The sequence below is a fragment of the Heliangelus exortis genome, chromosome 14 (assembly GCF_036169615.1).
Source record: "Heliangelus exortis chromosome 14, bHelExo1.hap1, whole genome shotgun sequence".
In the NCBI taxonomy this organism is placed as follows: domain Eukaryota; kingdom Metazoa; phylum Chordata; class Aves; order Apodiformes; family Trochilidae; genus Heliangelus; species Heliangelus exortis.
This window is the reverse complement of record NC_092435.1, coordinates 18,683,640-18,693,431: the sequence shown is the minus strand read 5'-3', so window position 1 is coordinate 18,693,431 and position 9,792 is coordinate 18,683,640. Positions and strand designations below refer to the sequence as shown.

Here is a 9,792-nt window from a genome sequence, read left to right as displayed (position 1 = left end):
CTCTGCACCCAGCATGGCTTCCCCTTGGCCTCGGCTTCTAGATAGGTGCCCCGAGCCCAGCAACCCCAGAGCATCTCCCCTCACACTGACCACGCTAATGCTTCTGGTCGCCGTGGGTGGCGAGAGGCTGTTGCTGCAGTCACACTGTCTTCTTTCCTCCCAGGAGTCCAGCCAGGTGCAAGAGCTCTCCCTCAGCCTCTTCGGGGACACGACGAAGGCTGTGGTGGGCAGAGACAAGGCAGAGATGAAGGAGGCGATACGCGGGGTTGTGGTCTCGCTCTTCCTGCACATGAATGCTGAGAGCAGGAGTGTGGCTGAGGTAGAGAGCTGAAAGCTGAGCACCTGCTTTGCCCTTCCTTCCCTCTGCCCCAGCCCTGGCAGCAGCAGCGGCTCAGCAGCTCTTGCCCATTTCTCTTGTGCTGGCTGTGAGAGTGCCATAGCTGAGGTGGTGGCTGCCCCGTGTCCCTGCCTCGGGCATTGAAGCCCGGGCATTCAGGCTCTGTCCCCAGCTGCCTCTTCCCAGAAGTAGCTGGGGACAGCTGGCAGCCTTGCCAAGAGCAGGGGGACGACAGGTCTCCTGCTCTGAGCTGTGGTGCCAGCTCCCTCCTGCTGCTGTTTTGCAGGCCTCTGGCAAAGCCCTCCTCACCTGTGCCAAGTTCCTGGGCTGGAGGACGCTCAAGAGGGTGATCAAGAAGAAGAAGACCTGGCTGATTGGAGAGACTTTGGTGAGGACAAGCGCCAGGTGCCAGGGCCTGGGCTGGACAGGGGATGCTCCATGTGTCCAGGGTGTGAATGTGCAGCTGTTCCTGGCTGTCCCTGATCCAGAGCAGAATGCACAGCTTGGAGCTCAGTCCCCCTTCCCCTTTCCCTAAGGCACAGCCAGGGCTTCTTCTGCAGGCCCCTCTTCCCCCCAGCCCCTGGGTGCTGCAGGAGCCCCCGGCCCACCTGGGCCCTGGCAGCAGCACGGAGGGGGTCACAGTACCCCCAGGCCCCCTCTGCCTGCGGCTCTGGCTGCACCTCAGCCCCCCGGGGCTCCTGGCTGGCAGAAAGGAATGGCCTGGGGGGGAAGGGGTGGGATGGGCAGAGGGACTGCTCTGGCAGACGGGGAATGGTCTCTGCCAGCCCCATGACGTGACCTCGGGCACTCTCCAGCTGAAGCAGGACAGGAGCAGAGTGGAAGACTACGTGTGCTTCAGCCTGCACTACCTGTGGGACTCTCAGGCCAGCGTGAGAGAGGAGGCCATCAGGTTCATAGGTGAGCCACAGCCCCCGGGGCACCCTCTTCTGGCAGCCCAGCCCCAGCCCCCAGCGCTGCCCTGGCACCAGGAGCAGCCCTGTGGCTGTCCCGGGCGGGGCCCTGGCCTCCCGCTGCCCTGCCCAGGCCTCGGTGGCCGCCCGGCTCAGTGTCAGCAGCGCCCTCGGGGACTTGCCCGGGGCCATCCCCGCAGAGTGCTGGGCAGGAGGGCGTGCGGCCGAGCCGGCCGGGCCGGGGGCTGTGCTGCCGCAGTGCTGGGGAGGGGGAGGTCTGACGGGAGCTCTGTGCACAGGGACTGCTGCGCGGCACCTGGGGTGGAATCAATCCAAGCGGACGCTGGAGGTTGTGTGGGATGGTGAGTAGGGTCAGAGGGGTGCTGGTGGGGCAGGGGAGAGAGCCTGGGCAGGGTGCTGCCATTCCTGGCTCCCCTGCAGCAGGGAAAGGAGGGAGGGAGAAGCTGTGACTGTCCCATCCCTGGAAGTGTTCATGGCCAGGCTGGCAGTGGCTTGGAGCTCCCCAGCCTAGTGGGAGGTGTCCCTGCCCGAGGTGGGGGGTTGGCACTAGGCGATCCTTAAGAAGGTCCCTTCCAGCCCAACCCAGTCTGGGAGCCTGGGATTCCTGAGCAGCAGCTTCCAGCTGCTCCCTTGGTCCCAGCTGCTCCTCCTAGTCAGGTAAAGAGAGGGATGGGCTTGCACAGGAGGGGCTGTGCAGACAGCAGGGTTTCACCACTGCTGCTCTCTTTCTTTCTGTTGCAGCCCTCAGTTGCTTGGATTACGACCCTGATCCCTCAGTCAGGGCCTTAGCAGGCCAGACCTTGCACGTCCTGCAGAGCGTGAGGGAGCTGGAGAGATCAAGATGGTCCTTCCGAGGCCTGTGCTTCTGCTGATGATGAGATGGGTCAAGGACAATCTTGCTGCCCCCGTCTTCCTGACGGTACTTTCACCACCGCCCCGTCACGGCTGCTGTTCCCCAGACCCTCACGTGCACCCCTGGGCTGTGCCCGACTGTCTCTGTCCAAACGAGCGCCCCCAGAACTCTCCTGTGCCCTGGCTCTCCCAGTTAAACCTCCCTAATGTCATCCCAGCAGGAGGAAGTGGCTGCGCTGGGCCGAAGGTCCTGGTGGGAAGATGGCGTTGAGAAATTGTCCCTGACCTAAGGGCTCCTGGCGCAGACGGCAGCGTGGGAATCAAGATGGAAGAAGCAGCCCCGTGCCATGACGCCCTTTGCACAGGCAGCACCCAGAGCCTGCAGAGCACACAGCATTTGTCCTGGCCTCTCCTGCTACCTGCACATCCGCTGAGCCCTGTGAGTGCCCTGGCCCCGACTTGTTGGACAGCCATTAGGTTACCCTTCTTTAGGGTGGTGGTGCCAGGAGGCAGAGGGCAGAAGGGAGTTAGGGTTTACCTCAGCAAAAAAGCTCCTTTAAACCCTAGCACTGCTTTGTCTTCAGGGCTTTTTTGGAAAGCTGCAGGAACAGGGCAGAGTGTAAAATGGAGGGTGTTTCACCTGAAATGATGTGCCTCGTCACCAAGCACAGCTACACCAGGGCAGTCCTGGGCACAGCTGAGGAGGATGATGAACGTTTTGCTCCTCGCAGCAGTTCCTGCTGCGTGTCATGGGCATCATCAGCTGGTGCTGAGTTCTTCCAGCCCACCTCCAGGTGAGGAATTGCATCAGCATCTGGAGACTCCCAACTGATTCCAACTCTCCCAAGCTCTGAGAAGCAGCTGCTGCATTCCTCTTCTGTCACTTCCAGGAGGTCACCAGGGTGTCTGCAGAGTTTTTGAACTCTCCCACAGAGACCTAGAGCAGCTGGATTCAGACACCCAAACAAGATACCCTGTTGGAGGCTGTTTGGCAATGGATTCATCACCAGCGGCCCAAGAGGCTACAGGAGGTTCCAGCTGTGCTGGGCAGGGTCAGCGTCACCGTGTGGGCCCAGGTGGCTTGGGACAGCTGGGCAGGGCAGAGCTGAGCCAGAGCTGCTTTCCTTGTCTCGTCAGAGCAGCAGGAGGTGCAGCCTCCTGGCCTCCGGGATAGCTACCAACAGGTCAAAAAGGTCCCCAAATAAAATGTGGTGTTTGGAAAGTACAGCGTGTGGTGAAATCTGTTGGATGGGACCTGGGCTCTGATCCTGGGACCGATGGGTGATCCTGGGCTCCACGCATCACAGAATCCTAGGAGTTGTCCAGGCTCCATTTTCTCGCCACTCCTGTGATTGTAGAGGCAGAACACTGTGTATCCCTGCGGTGTCACAGTCAGGCTGCTCAGTGGCAGCTTCCCTCAGAGACTTTGGGGAAAAAGACAGAGCTGTCTGTGGTTTGATGATTCTCAGGTAGACTGAGTCTGAGCAGTGCTGTGGAGCTCCAGCTTTGTGTGCAGTTCTGGGTGGTGTCCTGCAGAGGAAGAAGAGTGTAATGTATGCTGATGAATTTGTATTCCTAACCAGTAAAATTCAGGAAAAGAATTGAACTGAGTAAGAAGTGAATGTGGGGCTAAGCAAAGCAGTTGAGACATGTAATTTTTCCACTGAAACAGTGTGAACAAAACAAGGCCCTAACAAGGCTACCTTCTGTCTCAGAGATAATTAAAAGTGTAGGTCCTGTTCTTAAAACAAGGCACTGCCAAGGCTAACGGGGCACCGAAGGAATGCGAACATCTGCACAAGAAGAACAAAAAGATGTCACAACCAGCAGATGAGGGGAAAGTTATGGCTAGGGTCTGATATCACCTTGTAGCAATATAATGAAGTCAGCGAAACCAAGAAAGGCAAAAACTTCAAGCTTGAGGAAGACTTCTTACTTCATCCAAAGACCCCCTGACGACCCCCAAAACCAGACTCCGCCCAGACTCTGCCTATGATGAATACGTATGTAAACCCACCTCCTTTTGAGTATGCAGAGACTTGTAAGCAATAAAAGGTAATTCCAGAGCTTTAAGTGCGTGCGTGTGAGTGGAGCGGAGACTGCCCACGCACCCAGCGCTGTTTTGCTTATTGCAATTTTATTAATTAAATTAAACCAGTAACAGAATATTGATTCTCGGTCATTTATAACAATAGGAACTGTTGGTGCCCAACTCCTCTCTGTGCAGCCCCTGAGCACGCAGTGTCCTGGCGGAGTCCCCTCCGTGTCGGAGCCCCGCAGCAGCCCCGGCCACGAGCAAGAAACACTGTGTTTGGAGGGTGGAAATGGAAGGGTTATTATTTAGAGAGGAGGGCAGTGTTTATCTTGGGTGCAGGTTAGAGCCTGGAGCTTCACTGGGCTCGTTGGATCTCCAGGAGTGTCCTGGTCTGAGAGGAGCAGGAGAAAAAGGTGCCTGGGACAGGGCAGTGTCAGGTGCTGACGTGGCAGTGAGAATGGGGAGCAGCTGTGCCCCTGGGGTGGAGAGGAAGGTTCAGGCGACCCAAGTGGGCTAATGCCAGTATTCCTTCCCATGGTGCTCTGTATGAAACGGGTCTGAAAAGAATCCCCTGGTGGCTTTTCTGGCTGGTGTGTTGGCTGGGTTGGGGCCTGTTTGTTTCGTGCTGCATGCTGTGCTGCTGCTGCTGCCGCTCTTTCTTGTTTCTGTGCTGTAGAAGAACAGAGTTCATGGAGACAGGTGGTCTTCTGCCTTGCCAGTCAGGACCAGTTTGGTTGCTGTAAGGCTGTTGGGGTCTGTCACTTGGGCAGCCCTCCTCTCTGCTGCTGAGTCCAGTGGGGGACAAGTGTGGTGGAGCCAGGATTACCAACTGAGGAGGCAGTTTCCATATTTATCTGTGTTGTACATCTTTGTAATTCACTCTCCCTATTCCTTCTTCATGAAATTTGTGCTACTGCTTTTCCTCCAACCTTTAAGTCTCTCTCCCTCATTCCCTTTTTCCTCTTCCCCTCAGAAGAAAGTGGGGGGTTTAACCAGGGGACAGTTGCTCTCGTTTTCCCTAAAAGAGATAGTGGGACCCAGCCAATCCTGTAAGCAGGGTTGTGCATGTCCCCTGTGCTTAAGGTGAGGTGCTGGGGCAGCCTGGGTAATAAAGGCTCATCCTCATTGTTGCCCAACTTGCTCTATAGGATACAATTTATTCTGTAAAGCTCTTTAGTCTGTTTGTTTCTTCTTGACTGGGGGTGCTGGGCAAAGGGCACTGGCTTTGTGTTGTCTGACCCCACTGCTCTGTTCTGCAGTAAGCTGGGCAGTGGCTCTACCAGGTTACCTGTGGCAATCCCTACTGAACTGACTTACGGTTTGGTTTTGATCTCTTTTTTACTGAGAAACGACACATCCTCCCTTCATGCCAAGCTGAGTCCATCAGATTTGGGAGGTTTTGGAAGTGGCTGTCCCTCTTTCTATGTGTTAATTATTGTCAATTTGTTGGCCTATTATCAGTAGGCATAGATGCAGGTGTGAGAATTCCAGCACAAGTGTGGCCTCCACTCCAGCTTTGACAGTGGCTTTTCCTGCTGTCCCTTGGCCAGTAGTGGCCCCAGTAGCTGTCCCTGTTCTGTCAGAGCCTGCAACAAGCAGTGCTGCTTCCCCCTCCTGGCACAGGGGGACAGGGAGTGGGGGTTTGGGACCAATTCCCCACAGGTTGCCCCTGTGGTCAGGCAGTGAGGAAAGGCAGCTGAGCCCTGTGCTACTGAAGGCACAGCAAAGATGGAGCATGCGGGGGAGAGCTCCGATGAAGGTGAGAGAGCAAATCCTCTCCAAAGGGTGAGGAGAGAGTCTTCTGTAAAAGCTTGAGCAGCAAGTCCTTGTGAGGCCGCTCTTCCCTCATCACAAGGGGAGGAACTGGAGTCAGAGAAACTCAATCCTTTTTTCTGAAGGACTTGTGAAATTTAAGTACAAAGGACTCTGGCTGGCATGAAGGTGAGACACTTGTCACCTGCTTGCTTTGGTGTTGGGACGATGGTGCAATCTCCTGAAATAATAGAGAAGGCAGAGAGCTGGGAAAGCTGGCCAGAGATGGAGGCAGTGGCCAAGTGGACCGCTCTGGAAAAAAGGTACTGAGTAGCTGAGAGAGCTGGCTGCTGAAAAGGTGATTTACGGTGCCTGCGCGTGTCAGACCGGGGTGTGGTGCTGGTTCCAGTGCCTGGCCGTACACACCTGGCCCGGTTGCCAGGTGACAATGGGACCTTTGTTACATCATTGGTGACACCGCTGGACCCCGGGTCCCTTCCTAGTGCTGGGGTGGCCCTGGCTCAGTGTCCAAGAGGACAGTGATAGGATCAGACAGGAGCAGAGAGCTGCCTAGGAGCCCTGAGCCATGTCTGGTGTTCTTGTATCTTGCGAAAGCCGCTGTGGTTCCCCAGAGGACCATGGCAATCCCCAGAGGCTGCTCAGTCCCCAGGAGAGGTAAGAGCCAGGGGCTGGGGCTGGGTGGGCACCGTGGGGTCAAATGTGAGGGCTCATGAAAGGCCTTTGTGGTTTGTCCATCGGGAGCTTCTGCCCAGCCCCTGAGGGCTGTGGTTCTTCAGAGGCTGCCCAGGAGCCTCCATCCCCGGGAGATTCCCTGCCCCGTGCAGAACCCGTCCCAGACATCTCCCTGCCCCCACGCAGCCCCCGTCGCCCCACAGGCTCTCCCCGCAGGCCGTGCAGCCTTGGGGCCAGCAGCTCTGCCACCCCCATGCCCACCCCCCATGGCCTCTCCTCCTTCCTCAGGACTGAGCAGAAGTCCCTGAGCCGGCCCCGGCTGGCCTGGGTGGAGGATGAGGTGGACGAGAGCGGTCTCCCCACCCCAAAGAAGATGGCCCAGCTGCTGGAAAGAGGTGAGCGAGGGGCCTTTGGCTGCTTTGCTGTGCTCCTGCATGGCAGTGGCTGCTGGGCACATCCCCGGCCTGATCCCTGCCAGTCCCCTCTTTGGGCCCCCCCGCCCAGGGCTGGCTCTGTCCTCGGGAGCTGGCACGGGGCTGGGTGCTAGGTAGGGCCCTTCAGTTAGTCCTGCCAGCACCTTCAGCTCCCCCTCCTCCCTTGCTTTGTTAGATTCCAATCCTGATGCCACCATCGTTCGGTGTTCAGCTGCAAAGGGCCAGGAGACGTGTGCGGATGCTCTAGAAGAGTTAGGAGAGGTACCTACAGAGACTGTCACCTGCCTTGTGCCTGCTCCAGCGTATGTTATGCTGGAGTTATGCTCCCCATAACCTTCTCTTGTTGCAGGAGCAGGACAAGGACCGTCTGAGAGTTCTGATAGCCAACCTTTGCCCCTCCACCCTCGTGAGTCTGCAGGATGTCTCGCAGGTCTGGCATTTCCAGAGCAGGTCACAGTTTCCCCCGTGCAAACCCCCCAGGGAGGCTTCTCCCCCGAAGCCCTCTGCACCCCGAGGGGTACAGAGGCACAGAAAGGAGCAGAGGCTGCAGTGGGAAGGGGCTCTGGCCACCTCCTGGCCATGACAGATTGGTGTGGGGATTCTTCCCCGAGGCTGGGAGGGACCCCAGGGACAGGAAGGCAGAGCCAGGCTTTGCTGCTGTTCCCAGGAAGCCGTGGCTATCAGTCCCAGGGTAAGGGAGCCTCTGGTCCAGACAAGCTCCAGTTCCCCTGACACCCTGTGTCACCGGGGACACAGGATGGATACTGTCCTGGATACTCTGTGGGTATCTCTGGTGTCAGTCCTTGTGTTGCCACCTCCACTCCATGGACTGAAAGGACAATGGGCAAAATCTTCCAGCTGCAGCTTGGGAAGGAGGGAGGGAGCTGGCCCAAGCTCTGTGCTGCATCTTTGGGACTGGAGCACCAGGACCTGGCCAGGGAGCCGGGGCCTTGGGCTGCTGGGAGGGGCCCCTCCCTCCCTGTGTGTGGCATCTGAGGGGATGGTTGCAGCCCAGTGGCAGCACCATCCTCCCCTCTGTTCCCTCCAGGCAGAAAAACTCTTGAGGTGCATCCACAGAAACGTGGAGGAGGTGTGCACGGAACCAGGGCAGTTCGTCCTGAGATCGGTGCTTGGGCTGCTGAGCGAGTGCTGCCCCGAGGCAACAGTTAGGAGCCTGTTGAGGATCAGTCCCTCCTGTGACAAGTATGAGCCCCAAGAGCCCTGGGGACTTGCTCTATAGCCCAGGCACAGCACAGTGGGCAAGGCAGCCCTGCTAACAGAGTGTTCTGGCTTGCAGTGCTGCGCTGGCCATGTGGGAGACGCTGCTGTCCCTGCCCAGCACTTCTGAGACAATCCTTGACAGGCTGCTCAGTGTGATCCAGGGCTGGAGACCAAACTGTGCTATCCCATCTGTGAGTGACCAGAGCAGGCCTTGCTCACCTTCAGGGCTGTTCATGGCTCCCCAGGAAAAGAGACGCAGCCCCCCCTGCCTGCCCCCGACAGCCCCCTCCTCCAGCACTTGTGGACACAGCCCCTGGGGGCCAGCAGGGACCTGCCCTGCACCAGCCCCCTTGTTCCAGCCCCCCAAGGCTGCCCCTTGAGCTCCCCAAGGACAAATACGCCACAGCAGCTTCCTTGCACTGAGAGCTGTCCCTGTGTCTTTCTGCAGGCAAGCCAGGTTCTGTACAGGCTCAGCCAGCGGCCCCGCTGTCGGGGGATCCTGGAAGGGCTCTTCCCCAGGCTCCTCATGACCCTGCTCTACAAGCTTTCCCTGGCTGCAGTGATGCTGGAGCAGGAGCAGCCTGGGGCTGATCAACCCGGCCCTTTGGGGTGCGCCATCCCCTTCTCCTGCCATCCCCCTGGGCCCTGGGCCAGGGCCCCTGCTCTGTGTGTAACTAGACCTTGCTCTGCACGCAGGTTGGCAGTGGAGGGCATTAAAGTTCTGCTGCACGCTGCTGGCTGTGAAGGGCATGTCCAGAACATCCAGAAGGAGGGCGGCTGGGACATGATGCTGCGAGCGGAGACCCTGGAGAGAGGAGTCAGATTGCTGGCCAGGTGAGAGCCCTTTGTAGCCAGCGGTGCCTCTGCAGCCCCATCCCCGGGGGCAGAGAAGTCCCCAGGCACCCAGGCCCCGGGCTGCAGCCGCAGGAGCGATCCGAGTGGCAAGGGGTGCTCCCTGCCTGGGGAGAGAGCAGGACACTGTCAGCAAGTGGTGAGGAGGCTGTGGCTGGGGGCAAAGGCGTGTCCTGGCCTGGGCTATCCTGGCTGGGCTGGGCAGGGCAATCCCAGCGAGGCTTTGCCTGCCCTGCTCACTGCCAGCACTGCTTTTCTTGCCCTGCCCAGAGAGATGAGGAAGAGCCCAGCTGAGCAGCAAGCCTTACTGTTCCAGCACATGAAGGAGATCCTTGCTCAGAGGAGGGAATGGCAGATGAACTATGCCATGACTTTCTACACTGAGGTAAGCCTGGTGAGAAGCAGTGCCTCTGCCAGACGCTCCTGAAGCCTTCCCTCTGGCCCAGGCGGGTGCCGCCGGGTGGGCTGACAGTCCCTGGAGCTGGGACAGAGGGCTCTGCTGCCAGTCAGTCCCTGGGGCCTCCATCCAGCCCTTCCTGCTGGGGCAGTGCTCAGCACCCCCACGTGTCCACAGGCAGGGCTGCCCCCCCCCAGAGGGGCTGTGTCAGCCCCCAGGCCCCAGGAGCTGCAGAGTGCCAGGGTCCTGCAGCTCTGCCCGTCTCTCACCGCTGTTGTTCTTTCAGC

General features: G+C 58.6%; 1 long non-coding RNA gene across 2 annotated transcripts; it reads left to right on the top strand.

The window, feature by feature from the left end:
• Positions 1 to 627: 627 nt before the first annotated feature.
• LOC139802624 (uncharacterized) lies at positions 628 to 2,532 on the top strand. Of its 2 annotated transcripts, XR_011728721.1 has the most exons (5): positions 628 to 725; positions 1,153 to 1,255; positions 1,548 to 1,610; positions 2,011 to 2,188; positions 2,340 to 2,532. It is a non-coding gene; the product is annotated as an uncharacterized lncRNA (long non-coding RNA). The 2 variants fall into 2 exon arrangements; XR_011728720.1 differs by having other exon boundaries at positions 2,011 to 2,532.
• The last annotated feature ends 7,260 nt before the right edge of the window (positions 2,533 to 9,792 follow it).